Here is an 11,049-nt window from a genome sequence, read left to right as displayed (position 1 = left end):
CCAGGTGTCTTTGATTTAATAAATGGAGGATGGATGTCGTTAACCTTTCTTTTAAAAGTAGAGGTTATCCACAGAGGGGGAGGAGGAGGAGGATTAACAGGGAGGAGAAGGTGGGCAATAGAGTTTGGGTTAGAGGCAACAGAGGCTTGAAATTTAGAGTGGTAGAAAGTGGCTTTAGCAGCAGAAACAGAGGAAGAGAAATGTAAAGAGGAGGAGAAAAGTGAAGGTGCAGGGAGTTGAAGGTTTTCCTCCATTCCGCCGTGCCTGGAGCCCTGTTCTGAGAGCTAATGAGGACGGAGGGGGGGACGAGTAGGCGGGAGGATAGGGGAATAGAGAGTCAAAAGACGGAGGGGAGGGGAGAGGAGGGTGAGGAGGCAGAATCAGGAGACCGGAGGGAGAAGGATTTAGCAGAGAGGAAGAGATGATAGGGATGGAAGAGGGAGAGTTGCGGAGAGAGAGAGGTTGCAACGATTATATCTGAGTAGGAGAGGGAGTAGTGTTGGAGGAGAGCGGAGAGAGAAAAGGAAACAAAGTAGTGGTGGAGACTGGAGGGAGTTGCAGTGAGATTAGTAGAAGAACAGCATCTAGTAAAGATGAGGTCAAGCGTGATTGCCTGCCTTGTGAGTAGGGGGCGGTGAGAGGGTGAGGCCGAAAGAGGAAAGGAGGGAAAGAAGGAGGCAGAGAGAAATGAGTCGAAGGCAGACGTAAGGTTAAAGTACCCAGAACTATGAGGGGTGAGCCATCCCCTCAGGAAAAGAACTATCAAGCGCGCTAAGCTCATTGATGAACTTCAAGGGAACCTGGAGGGCTGACAAATGACAAGGATGTTGTGGAATGGGCTAGGGATGTGACAGCATGGAATTAAATGAGGAGATAGACAGATGGGTCAGGGGGAAAGAGAGAATGTCCACTTGGGAGAGATGAGGATTCCTGTGTTTTACCGGGCGCTGACCAGGATGCTCTGGTATGCGAGAAACATGATCAGACGAGGAAAGAGCAGAGGAGTAGCAGTGTTTTTGTAGTAATCATGTTTGTCAGTTGGGCCAAGAAGTTTGAGACTGGAGGGTAGATAGTGAGATGCCTTTGTTGGCATCAGAACGGCAGTTCAGGAGGCTGCGGAGACCTGAACTCCAGTGGGTCGTGCGCGCAAGAGGGACCACTACAGATTAGAGTGGTAGCAGCCAGGGTGTGAAGTGTTTGCTAGGCTGGCTGTGCAGAGAGGAGAGAACAGGGATAGACAGACACATAGTTGACAGTACAGAAAAAAGAAAATGAAAAGAGATCGGAATGAAATGAACTAAATATCTAAGAAGAGAGGCGGGGGCTCCTCGACTAACTTCCCGCAGAACAACTTGGCAGAACTGTCTTTGTTTTGGGACAGTTTTGGGGACAGCTGCTAACAGTGAACAAAGAGGTTGGTAATAACAATACTAAGCGAATTGCTCAGCACAAGTGTAGCCACTCCCCCCCTAATTGAGTTGTAATCTGCAGAGAACAAAAGAAGTGGGATTAAGGGTCAGTGTGGAATGGGGTAGTAACGCTAAAAACGAGTATTAACTATGTGATAGACAGACAGAACTAACACAGTTTACAAGTTAAAACAACTACTTACAGAATCAGTGTTAAATAGCTTTCCTAGCCTTTCTTGAGCCTAATTTAGTGTGAGCTTCAACAAAAAGATTGATTCATAAAGCTTTGTAAATTTATAATGGTGAGTTAGGTTGTAAGCAGCTGACTGCAATTTGTTTTATGAGCGTAGGAATAGTCAATAGTAGAGAATAAAGCCCCACTACCAGGCCTGCTGTGGATGTAAAACAGTTTGACTGGAGGCAGATCAATAAGGTGGCCCTTAGTTAGGGAATAAGTTTTTCTGACCGCATGACCTTGATAGCGGAAAATATCTGGGAAAAAATATCTTGGGCCAAAGAGTTTTTCCTGGTAGGACAATCCAGGTGTCGAGAACCACCCAAATTCCTCATTGACCTTCCAATCTGTTCAGGAGTTTTGTGGGCAGCAGCAGTTAAAGTGTGTTGATGACTTCCAGCAGACATGGACAGCAAGTATGAATTCTCCTGGAGCAGAGTGGGAGCAGCATGGACGGGGAACACGTAGGGTAGGTTAGGGAAGAGGGACAAGGCTTTTCAGAGGGGGATGGGGACCACAGACCGAGCGACTGCAGGGAGTGGAAACGCATGGCTAGTAAATAGGAGGTGGCAAGAACCCCAAACAGCCAAGTTCTCAGGACAGATCTTCCTACCTATCCTATAGATCCTAGCTCCTATCACCAGGATGGCTGGGTGGGGGCCTCACGGTGAGGAAGCCATGGAGAAGGCCAGAGAAGCTATGAGGAATAAGAAAACTACACAAACAAATGGTACTACACATCTTCTCTCACTGTTACCTGTGTTCAGAGATGTACTGTGTGTGTATGTTGTCTAATATTGTGTTGTTCTCTCTTAAGTTGTAGCAGTGAAAGAGCACGAGAGAGAAAGGTACAGTGACACGGTTAGGAGACTGGCTAATTTTGGAGTAAAGCTGTAGTTATTTTGATTTCTAATATGTTTTATTATTGTCTGTATTTGAATTTGAAGTGCACAAAAGGTAACACATTACAAATGTCAAGTGTATATATTATTTTGGGTAGGGAAAGTATGAAAATGTGATTGGATCAGTAAGATATCGCTAAGTTGATTAATTGCTATAAGTAATAAGAACTTTGATCTTTTTAACTTCTGGGAATATTGAATTAGTGACATCAACATAAGGCTCTAATGTAAAAATAGGCTTTTTTATTCTGTTTCTGGCTTCTTGAGGTCACCTTTGATCCCCCATTTCATCCCAGACATTACATTAAAGGAAAAGTCTTATGCAAACTTCGATCCACACAAGGCAAACGTAATTTTTTACAAAAAATTCAGTGTATCCACTATTGCTGAACCAGTGTCAATATCTAGAAATAGAGCCTGTATTTCGGCCTATATTTTTTTTTACCCTATTATGTTACATTATGTCCCCTTCTCTCACTCAAGCCACCCGTGTACCAAAGTGTCCCACCCACATGCCCCTATGTTTCCTGTCTGTGTCTGCCTAACACAACCCTAGTGTACAAAACAGTGCCCGTCGATTATCCTCAACTTGATATATCTACTGCCTGTATGCTGCAGGCCAGTGGGTGAAAGGTGGCCTGTGTCTTCATCCTGTGAGTGAGTTGTCCTCTGAGACCTCTCCCTCTCCCTTGACGGCTGGAGGTTAATCTGCACTTTGACTAGTAGTAGGCCTGCAGAGCAGACTACAGATTAGCTATGTGGGAGTTCTTAACTAGTCAAGCCAGTCAACTGCTGCCTCCTCAGAGAAACACAGGCTGAGTTTACGAGGCAGCTTCTTGGCAAAAGAGACGATCTGATTGATTCAAAAGACTATTAGTGAAAAAATGCATCTGAATTGGGCTGCCTGTGTAAATGCAGCCACAGAGAGGGGAAGCCCCTCTACCCTTATCAACCTGACCTGTACTACACTAGTTAAAGCTCCTGTTTGTTGCTGTGTGAAGGGAGATATAATTTTGATGGTTTTAGCAGGGTCTTATGTTACCACAGGCTGTTTTGATATTTGGCCCCTTGATGACCTGTAGATACTGTGTGTGTGTGTGGAGAAGATAGGACACAATGAGCTGTCTGTCATGTAAGTGTTACGGTCTCAGTCTGTAGCTGAGGTGGCCTGTAAAAAAAAGAACGGACACAAGTTTACGTCTGCAAAGTTCTGGCGCTTTCTTTATCTCTGAAGAATGTTTTTTTCTTCTCTTGTTTAATTGTCTATTTTCTTGTTCGTACATTTTAAAAACATTCACATCAAACAAGTGCACACTTTAAATTACACAACATAGAAATGCACTTTACCTGAAGCAGAATTTTAAAAAATTACTGTATGATTTCACATAAAAACCTAAAGTATTTCACGTTCATACAATAGAAACACTTATATATGAAGACAAAAATAACTGAATGTTTTCTATATACCGCTACCAATATAGAAAACTGACAATACATTCAGCTTTAAGATAGTAGCACCTCCGTAAAATCGTCTCTCTCTCACTTGCACCCGCACTGGTCTGTACTAAAAGTCCACGCTCCAGACTGAGCGTGGCGCGGCCAGTTTACCAGCTCGTGAGCACAATTTTACACAAAACCAATAATAAGTGAAACAAACTCAGAAATCCTAACAAATGGATTCTTTATAAAATCTCCTAGACAAAATCCAGTACAAGTAAGCTACTCAGTAAACATAGTCTCTGTGACTGAATCGTTTTTACCTCAGCTAGCATCAAGCTAACATATACTCTCAACATATTGTAAATCACGTTCTTCTCTCACTCAGTTCGACACACAAAACACCAAACCTTTCCTAATGTGATAATACCTTGACAGAAGTTGTTAAATAGCATGTTATTGCATATTCTTCGATATTATAACATTTGGAAGTTCTGTATACATACCTGTAATAGTAAAAAGAACGGACACAAGTTTACGCCTCGCAAAGTTCTGGCACTTTCTTTTATTCTGAAGAATGGTAGCGCGCTGCTTTGCCAGAACTTGGCTGTTTCTCCTACTACCACAGTGGAACAGCGCCATCTATTGGCTGATGGACTACTAATCGCTAAAGCATGTAGATATACAATTGAGATTAATTAAGACAAATGTATAAACAAATTGGTTTAATAATAATAAAAGGGGTGTCTGTTTTAAGTGACTTTGTTTTTAACCCATTACACTCTCCCTCTTTTTGATGACTCCTATAGTCAAGTCAATTTCTAGTCAGTGTCTAGCATGACCAGACAAGTGGTGTTCCTTTGTGCCAGTAACCTCCTTGTGAAAACTGGATAAGTCATCATGTTTCCAGGCACCATGTAAGAATTGAGCACAAATGCGTTTGCTCCTTATGATTGGTATGTCGGTTGCCCCAGACTCTCATAGCTAAACATTTCTCTGGGCCTTCCAGTGCGCTGGACCTTCTCGCAGGTAAGTCTAACTTTCCATTGACCTCGGCTGCCTGTACTAGCACAACATCTTTAGTTACAATTTTTAATTAAGTAAGACAAATACATAAACAAATTTGGTTAAAAAATAATAATAAAGGGGTGTCTGTTTTTATGACTTTGTTTTCAACCCATTACATAAGCACAATGATTCTGAGCGTCCCACCACATCACCTGCTCTGAGCCAGTGGCTGTGAACAGGATGAGGAAGAACCTTTGCTATAGCTGTAGGGCAGCAGAGGCTGACGGAGTCAGAGCTCATGTCATGACAGAGAAAGGTAGGGGATTCATGAGGCATCTCGTAGCCGATATCTGGTCCTGGGTCCTGCCGATCTCTGGGACCTAGACTGATCGATGGCCTGCCCTGCCCCAGCATGGGCCACCTGTCTCTCTGCCAGCATACTTGCACATTTTGTCCCTGTTTGGGAGGTGATCAGATCCATGCAGCGAGCCGATACACAAGTGAGAGCAAAGCCACTCAGGAGCAACTGTTTACTTTGGATTCATACATGTCCCTGATACCATTACAGGGTTAGTCCAGCATTCTCTATCTTTCACTTGGGAGGTTGGGGGGCGGGGATAGTATTGACCAGTCAATACCGTCCTTCAGCTGGAAGTTAGAGGTTGCCAGGTTTGGTGGCATTTGACTAATGTGAGTCTCAATAGACAGACATCTGCCAGTCCAGCACTCTGGAGCCCCTATTGGTTTGCTCTCCTCTCCCAATATGACCACATCAAACTCAGGGGGAGTACCTAGTAGGACCCCCCAGGGCCCCTCTCCTCCAGGGGAAAAGTGATGTGCTGTCCCCTGAGGATTGAACATAAATTGGTCTCATGTTGGAGAGTTGCTGACCGGCTATCCAGTTCCTGATGTCCAGTGACCGATGCAGGAAATACCTAGCCATGTATGTTTCCTGTTCTGTTCTCTCTGGTTGTTATTCTGGGTTGGAACATGGATACATTAAATCAACATCATGTTCTCTGAGTTTCAGTTCTCTTGACAGGACATATGCTTCAGAATGCTTCCGCCATGTAGAGCTGTTTGTTATTGTAGTCCTACACGGAAGTTGGGGCATGACCATGATGTTCAAAATGTTGTAACCAATACCACCGGTATTACGTATCTCCAAAATAAAGCATCTATTTTCCCCCATAAACTAAATTCCCTATTTCTGTAAAGTTGATATCCAGGTGAGCCAGCAGCTTGCGGTATGTTGTGTCTTGCTGCTTTGTCCCCTCAACTAATTGGGGGTGTGAGGGCGAGTGCTGTGTGTGACATTGTTAGACCTGACTTTTCTTCCACATTTTGTTACGCTTAAAGCCTTATTCAAAATTGATGAGGAAAAAAACAATCTACACACAATCACACCCATAACAACAAAGCAAAAACAGTTTTTTTTAATACACTTTTTGCAAATTTTTCCAAACGAAACACGAAATATCACATTTACAAAAGTATTCAGACCCTTTACTCAGTAATTGTTGAAGCACCTTTGGCAGTGATTACAGCCTCAAGTCCCTCTTCGGGTATGACGCTACAAGCTTGGCACACCTGGTTTTGGGGAGTTCTCCCCATTCTTCTCTGCAGATCTCTCAAGCTCTGTCAGGTTGGATGGGGAGCGTTGCTGCACAGCTTTATATTTCAGGTCTCTCCAGAGATGTTCGATCAGGTTCAAGTTGGGCTCTGGCTGGGCCACTCAAGGACATTCAGAGACTTGTCCCGAAGCCACTCCTGTGTTGTCTTTGGCTGTGTGCTTAGGTCGTTGTCCTGTTGCAAGGGTGAACCTTCACCCCAGTCTGAAGTCCTGAGCGTTCGGAGCAGGTTTTCATCGAGGATCTCTCTGTACTTTGATCCGTACAGTCGTTCTCCTCGATCCTGACCAGTCTCTCAGTCTGCCGCTGAAAAACATCCCCACAGCATGATGCTGCCACCACCATGCTTCACCCAGCAGGGATTGTGCCAGGTTTTCCTCCAGACGTGACGCTGGTATTCAGGCCAAAGAGTTCAATCTTGGTTTCATCAGACCAGAGAATCTTGTCACTTGGTCTGAGTCTTTAGGTGCCTTTTGGCAAACTCCATGCAGGCTTTCATGTGCCTTTTACTGAGAGAGAGGCTTCGTCTGGCCACTCTACCATAAAGGCCTGATTGGTGGAGTGCTGCAAAGATGGTTGTCTTTCTGGAAGGTTCTCCAGAGAAACTCTAGAGCTCTGTCAGAGTGACCATCAGGTTCTTCTTTGTCACCTCCTGACCAAGGCCCTTCTCCCCCGATTGCTCAAGATGAGTCTTGGTCATTCCAAACTTCTTACATTTAAGAATGATAGAGGCCACTGTGTTCTTGGGGACCCTTCAATGCTGCAGAAATTTTTTGAGTACCCCCTTCCCCAGATCTGTGCCTCGACACTCCTGTCTCAGAGCTCTACGGACAATTTTCTACCTCATGGCTTGGTTTTTGCTCTGGCATGCACTTTCTACTGTGGGACCTTATATAGACAGGTGTGTGCCTTTCCAAATCATGTCCAATCAATTGAATTTACCACAGGGACTCCAAGTTGTCGAAACATCTCAAGGATGATTCATGGGAATGGGATGCACCTGAGCTCAATTTCGAGTCTCGTAGCAAAGGGTCTGAATAGTTATTTAAGTAAGGTATTTCTGTTTTTTATATAAATGTGCGTTTTGCTTTGTCATTATGGGGTATTGTGTGTAGATTTATGAGGAAAAAACATTAATTTAATCAATTTTAGAATAAGGCTGTAACATAACAAAATGTTGGAAAAAAGTCAAGGGGTCTGAATACTTTCCGAATGCCCTGTACAGCCATGGAATGTGCTAGTTAGCTGTGATCTTAATTCTGCGCTGTAGATCTGGATTCCCTCATATTCACAGTACAGTGACACATTACTCTTCTGTGCCCAAATTCCTGTTTAGTGAAAAAGTAGAGATCTATGGTAGAAATAACACCAAGGGGTTGATTCAGACAGTGTTGTAACTTGCTCTGCTATCAATTCAACATGGAAGCAAAAAGGGTGATTATTCAATGGCTACTGCTATAAAAAATAAAAACAGTGCTGAGGAAAACAGTGCCCACAGGCGGGGGCGAAGGACACATATTCCATAATGAATAATAAATTGCTAAATTAATGCATTATGTTAAAATGGGTCATAACTTCAGGACACCAAATTCTAATTGTAATCAGTCAGAAAATGTATTGATTGATCCAGAAGCGCATACAGTGCCTTCAGAAAGTATTTCTGCCACTGGCGTACCACAAAACAATACCCCATAATGTCAAAGTGGAATTATGTTCATTGTTTTTATGACAAATTAATTGGAAATGATTAATTATTCTGATTCATGCTGAACGGCTTTCCATATCTGGGAAAGGATCCATATCAGGCAGCAGGTGAGCAAGTATCGGATATTGTTTCTGATCAGATGCCGCACGGCTGTACTAGGTGAAAGGAAGAACTGTTGCTGTGTTCTGCAACATGCTTGACTTGGCTGCTATCAACGCATTTGGCGTTGTTCAAGCAGTGCATGAACAACACAATGAGCAGGAGAGACTTCCATCATGAGTCCCGGCACATCGGGCTACGTGAGAGACCTATGATTCCATGCGAGCCAAATTGCGCACAGCTCCCCGGGGAGGAGAAACTGCAAGCTGGGCAGATGCACTCGGAACAGAACCCACGACACCCGTTTCAGCTGCAAGTGACTTGTTTGTGGAAGTAAGGTTGAATCAAGTGAAAGTAACAAAGATTTGTGGTGACTGTTAGGACAAGGAGAACGACTACATGAGATCCAACTGTTGTGTGAAGACGCACACCATACTGTGAGCACGAGTGAGGCCACAAATAATGTGACCAATAACTGACAATCATATTTTAAAAAAAATTCACCGCTGTCATATCAACACTATATTCATTATAATCCCATTATTGCTTTTGTGCTGATTTTCACTATTCACAGCAGCTTGGAGCCTATACTGATGTTTAGGCTACTGATATCTTCTGAAATTTTATTAATTGACCGCGTGTCTTGCTCAGGTATTTTTATTTGTTTTGTTATAAAAATAGGCTTTACTGTGTTTCAATGCACATGCTTTTTTGTTTCATAGTTGTAATAAAGGCACTCCATTGAATATAATGGATTTAAAATTAATTCTGTGTTACTGGGTTTTTTGTTTTTACATATAGCCCACAGTAACAAACTAATGAAAATGTTATGTTCTTTTCAAATATTTACATTTTATATTCTGTTACCTAACACCTTTTATAAACACAACCAAATGACATTTGTACCAAGCGGTCCAATGAGGCCTTTCTAATTAAATGTATTTATTAGGCTGGTGGCTATTGGTAGTCCTCGAGGCCCAGCTATTCTTTAGGTAAAGTCAGGGACAGGTGGGTTCAAGGTTTTTATTGAAATGAAGTTAAATGTAACTGAAAGACTGAACTGAACTACTACATCTGTGTCTTGGAAATAGACTAGAGTGGCATAAATGACTGTTCCTAGAGCTAGCAGGAACTGATTTGACCTGACTGATATGTCATGGGAAAGCAAAGGCTGGGGGAAGCAATTTACCCAATGGGCTGTACTGTACAATATTGTAATACATTTTGGAGGGCACAATAATCTGAACGTTGTAGATAGAAAGGCCATGTATAGAGCTGGCACGATTCCTTACGCTTCATGACAGAGAACCATGTCTGTTCTACAATATATTTCTATCGAACGTTCCCATAACGTTGTACCCTACTGAACAACCCAGAGCTTAACATCATGTTATGACAGGATGTGGTGTTTGATTGTTTATTGTGTTGTGTCCTCACAGGTCTGGCTGTAGGACTGGGTTTCGGAGCACTGGCTGAGGTAGCCATGAAGAGTATGAGGCCAAGTGAGGATAACGATAACTGTTTACCACAAACTGTTTCCTACGGTAACTGGAAGCGGGTTTATGTTTGACATTACGTGTACATGCATGCATACTAGACACTTACCCAGATGTAACATGCATCGCAATGCCCCTTTGACATTTCTCGCAGGATTTAACCAGTCTAGGAATGACATTGTAACCCTTAATTTGCATGCAATGGACAAGGGCATGATATGATGATGAACCTATACAGACATGCAGAGAGGCATAATAATTAATATCAAAATCAATCATTTGTCACTCAGCGTAGCTAAACACACTAGGCTATAGTTCATAGACTGCTATAGTTAGGCTCAATTGAGGGTGTGGTCTTAGCGCTTACAAAGGGCCCTTAATGAAAGGCTGTGCTCTGTTAGGGTTTCTAAACTCGTCCTGGGCCCCCCAGCACTACACAGCTGATTCAAATAATCAAAGCTTGATGATAAGTTGGTTATTTGAATCAGCTGTGTAGTGCTAGGGCAAAAACCAAAATGTGCACCCAGGGGGGCCCCAGGACCGAGTTTGGGGGAAACCCTGCGCTATGTTACACAAGGCCTGCTGTAACTCACAGAGGACAGGTGAGGTCTCCAGCAGTCTTTAACGCCTGGGCCTGCAGCTGTCGGGAGAAGAATTGGAACGGGCTGTTTATTGAGCTGACCTTTCCAGCGCACTCTTAAATTAGTCTTCGCCATGCCACGGTTGGACCGCTGGAGGTGGTGTGGCAGTCTAATCCAGTGCCGGGGAGATGGGGACATTATACAGCTATTCACAGAGCCATTTTCTCCTTAATACCCTGGAAGAGAGACAAGTACATTGAATCTGGGGCTTTGAATGGAGATCAAACTTTAATCCATGGATCAGAAATGATTGATAAGTTAATAAATCAATCTTTAGTCATAGATTGTATACAAGGTACATCCATTATCAAATGAGCACAATTGCTGCACAATACAGAGTGAGTGTAGTGGTAGAGTATAGTTTGTCATCAGAGCAGATCTACTGGGGGGAGACTTTGGTCTACTCTTCCAGTGCACTGCGCTCTGATGTAATGGTAATCAAGACTGTCCTGGGGGATATAGTAGTGTGGCTGAGGTAATCTTGGA

The 11,049-nt window shown here is 43.2% G+C and overlaps 1 pseudogene; it reads left to right on the top strand.

Annotated features, from left to right (window-relative positions):
• Window positions 1–11,049, top strand: part of LOC121548721 — a 45,581-nt pseudogene that overhangs the window by 21,300 nt on the left and 13,232 nt on the right.

The sequence above is a fragment of the Coregonus clupeaformis genome, chromosome 33, assembly GCF_020615455.1.
Source record: "Coregonus clupeaformis isolate EN_2021a chromosome 33, ASM2061545v1, whole genome shotgun sequence".
In the NCBI taxonomy this organism is placed as follows: Eukaryota; Metazoa; Chordata; class Actinopteri; order Salmoniformes; family Salmonidae; genus Coregonus; species Coregonus clupeaformis.
The sequence above is the reverse complement of the archived record's forward strand: the minus strand, read 5'-3'. Positions and strand labels throughout refer to the sequence as shown.